This window comes from Bidens hawaiensis, unplaced genomic scaffold, assembly GCF_021521415.1.
Source record: "Bidens hawaiensis isolate Kalapana, Puna unplaced genomic scaffold, B.hawaiensis_p1.1 tig00062682_1, whole genome shotgun sequence".
Lineage (NCBI taxonomy): Eukaryota > Viridiplantae > Streptophyta > Magnoliopsida > Asterales > Asteraceae > Bidens > Bidens hawaiensis.
The window spans coordinates 14292-18458 of record NW_027501256.1 but is presented as its reverse complement, the minus strand read 5'-3'; positions in this window follow the sequence as shown (position 1 = coordinate 18458).

The window sequence follows — 4167 nt, the reverse complement described above, 5'->3', positions numbered from 1 at the left end:
CACATTCTTCGTTTCAGCCCTTTTCATTGCTTGCCCAGCTACAAACCCATTACCCTCAAACCAGCTAAGGGAGATACCCCTGTGAGGTCAACACAAGCGTGTTTTCCCCTGGCCCAACCAAGACGAGCAAATCTGCCGGTCGTAGAGTAGATCTCCCTTCCGTGGGGTCTGTAAGGAAGTTTACGGGGGCTTCCTTTTTAGCTGATATCCCAGCTCGCCTTAAGATGTCCCAAAGAACGTCCCGCACCCAATCATGTCGATATTTGAACCCAGGCATCTCCTTGCAATGAACCGCATGCTCTCCGAATTTATCCAGGCAAGCCTTACGGCAGATCGGACATGTTTCGTCTTCTGGGTACATTGGGACCATCAAACGGTACTTAAGAATGGCCCTATACTCGACCGCAGACATGCTTTGGCCCAAGCCATCAATCGGGATAACGGTCAGAAAATCTTGTGCATGAGGACATTGTAAGCATTCAATAACCGCCTTCTGTCGGGGGGACAATCCAAAAACTTCTCCCAGGTTCTGAGCGATTTTGCCAAAAAGGGCATTCGCCAAAGTTTTTTGAGGCTTTGGTGTGGCGGTGTCCATATTAGAGAAACCGCCAATGTCAAAGTCTGGGAGAGTGCCATTTAGGCGTTCTAGGGCCTGCATGTAGTCTGAGTCCAGGTCGACAACTCCGCTATTCCTTAAGATGTGATTCTGTAGCTTCCAAGACTGAGCCCTCGACGCTACAAAAGCGTAAACCCCAACATCATGAGCTGAAAGAAGGCCTAAACCCCCTAAGCGCATCGGTAAAGATGCAAGTCGCCACTGAAGATCACCAAAGAACGGGCCTCCACATACAACTATGTCTTCGATGGCTTCTCGAAGCCCCTTATCAAAATAGGATACCGCATCATCCATCATATGGGGGTGGCATGTTCGTAACCCAAAAAGCAACTTAGCAACCCCCATGCATGACCTAAGCAGGAGGAGTTCGCTCTGGGGATCCCTAAGGCAAGGTAAGAGTTTCATAAGATCAACCGCACGAGATGCTCTCTGCCTCGCCAACTCCTTAATAAAGTAGGGATCTCGACTAACAGCCCCTCCAAGGAGCTTTACCTTTCTCTCTGGTCTACCAATCCCACTAGGGAAGAGCCCATCTTTGACTTTCACCCCATTACACGCTGGCCAAAAAACCTCGGTTTTCTTAATATTAAGTTGCAGCCCCAATGATGGCCCTTCCGAGCTGATAATGTCTAGAGCTTTAGCGACTTCGATGGCACCACCAATAATAGTCCCATCATCCAAGTACCAAGCATGAAATGGGAGGTTACAATCATTTTGTACCCGGAGAACAAGAGGGTGTAATGCTAAGGCAAAGAGGAGGGGCCCAAGGGGGTCTCCCTGCTGAACCCTAGTAGTAGCCCCTATACAGTCATCATCAACGTACAGCCTAGCCGGCTGGGCATAAAGGAACTGGCCCCATAGATAGATAGACGGGCAATGATGATGAACCTCCCGGAGAAGGGCTGTGCGGTCGACCATATTAAAGGCGTTGGAGAAGTCCACGGTAAGCATAGCTAAAGAACCGTCCGCGTGAAAGGAGTAAAGAAACCGGTTCGCGCTGTGAAGCACCGCCTCAGCCCCATTAGGGGTCCCCACCCCAAACTGAAAGTCCCCTAAATACTGAGTCATTTCCTTCCCAACCATCTTCATAGCCACTTTAGAAACCAACCAACGCTAGATTGCCCCCACAGCAATGGGCTGAATTCCATTATCCGGCTTTAATAAAGGGGTAAGGGGGGCTGAAGCAATAAATTTAGCGAGCACCTTGGGGCACAGACCCCCTAGCCATAAGTTGACGACTTCAGTGATGGCTGAGAGCAGACCCACGGAAGTCACTGATCCCTCACCACTAAGAGCGTCCAACAAGTGTTGCGCCCGCATCCCGTCTCTCCCGCATGAGGTCCCTTTAGGAAATGATCGGATACATCTAAGCACACAGTCCCCATCCACAGAGAGATTAGGCAGGGCGACAGAGCTAGAAGGCAAGGACGGAGGCGGCACCACTGGGTGTTTATCAATGAGGGCTTTCATGGTTGAATCTCCGAGAGGGGCAACCCCACTTGAGCATAATACCTTGACTGCAGCTGTGAAATGACCATCCCTGACTTTCCTGAGACATTGTTTAATATTGAGGCTGTTTTCAGAACCCTCCTCCCCTCCCACATCACTTTTAGAAAAAGTGCTTCCCCCCACGTTATCAAAGAGAGAAAGAACCAAGTTAGCAAAACCAGATCCATCTTTCCACACCGCAAGTGCTTGCTGAATGCTACTACATTGCAAAGACTTTCGATTCCCTGACCTGCGTTCCTGCCTAGTGGAAGGTTTCACCACCCTTAAAGTACAACGCGGCAACAATAGTAATTTGACCCAATTCTCAATCGAGCCTGGTGAATCCACTACCTTGCGTAAAGCGCATGCCAAAGTCTGAGCAAACGCCAAACGACAACTTGGGGGGATGCTCTTAACCGTTTGAATGGGAAGGGAGAAAACCCGTTCCAAAAGGGATACATCCCCAACCACTCCTACAGATGGACCTGGGTCCCTATACACAGACACACGATTAGGTTTCTGAATCCCAACGATGAATTCTCCAGCATCTCCAGAATCCACAGAAAAAGAATAGACACCATCAGCATGCTTGCACCCCCTGCTTAAGGCTTGCAATGTCATGCACCTCCCACATAACCATTTATCCCCCGCCCGAAGGGCTTCCCCAACATCTATAAAAAGGTCCAAATCCTTGGAGATAGCATCTTTTAAAAGGTTCTTCCGAGTATCCGTTTTGAAATGGGTACTTTGCATGTGCTCAAGTAGGCGGAAAAACCCCGAGGACCCAGGTCTACCATCCTTACACTCGTGGAAATGCTTAAAGGGGCATGGACTTAAATCGTAAGTGGAGCTAGGACTAAGCCCTCCTGTATTTACGTTTCGAATTCTTTTTATGGTAGCCATGTACACACGAGAACAGAAAACAAACAAATCACAAAGGACACCGGACCCCTAAAGACCCCGACTCGAGATGAGTTAGAGCAAGAATCAAAGACCAAACCCCTCACACTCGAAGGAGGGGAGCAACTATGGGTTACTCACCCCCCATCTAGCACCCCACAACAACCGCTAAGGCATTAGAGGAGGAATGTATAACTCCAAAATAAAGCAAAATTGGTAGAACTCCAACTCAAAATACCCCCTTAAGAACCCAAATGCAAGTAAACAACCTTTAACTTATCCGAACGTAAGTCGTAATTTCGTCGAACACCTGGCGTGCAACAAGTATTAACCACCAATTAATTGGAATAATCAAGAATATAGCAAAAGCCCTCAATCACAAGAAACCAACCCCAGACCCCATTTGCTGTGAGCAGTTGTCTTATTTGGATTCCTAATTGTGAAGTGTTCAACAATTAGACGACGAATTGAACAAATGGTGGCACCGACAAAAGCAAGCAAGAAGTAGAAGCCAATAAGCTTAAGGGCAGAATTGGATCTGGTGATGAAGTACAAGAAGCTAATGTAGGGGAACAAAGAGACAACAAAGAGTTGTGAAGCAATGCTCTGTGAATCAATTGTAACATCCTACTTTTGGTTATATTAATAAAATAAAGTTCGTTTATTTTATAGCGGGTCGTTATCGGTTTAGTTGAATAGAATATGAGATGGACTTGTGTTAGGTAAATGGATATGGGTTATGGACTTGGGTTATGGACTTGGACTGGTTCGCTACATGGACTGATTCGTTAAGAGTCCAGTTCGTTAAAGGTTCCAATTCGTTACAAGAACCAGTTCGTCATGGTAAGTCAGTTCGTTAAGGATAAGTAACGAATTAGAAGTTTAACAGAATGACAGAATGGTCCCTTGAACTTAGAAAAGAATGATTTAATTACAAATAAACCCTTAGAAAAGAATGATTTAATTACAAATACAGCTTAACCCCAGCCAGAGGCTCTGCCCCTTGGACCCCGCTAGGGGCTGCCGCCCCTAGAACCCCGCTGCCAGGGGCGCTGCCCCCGGACCCCCGTTCATTGAGGGTAATAATTAAACTAGAAAGACGATATGTGTAGTGATAGTTATTGATACGTATAATTATTATACAGTTAGTCGCGCACAGCTAA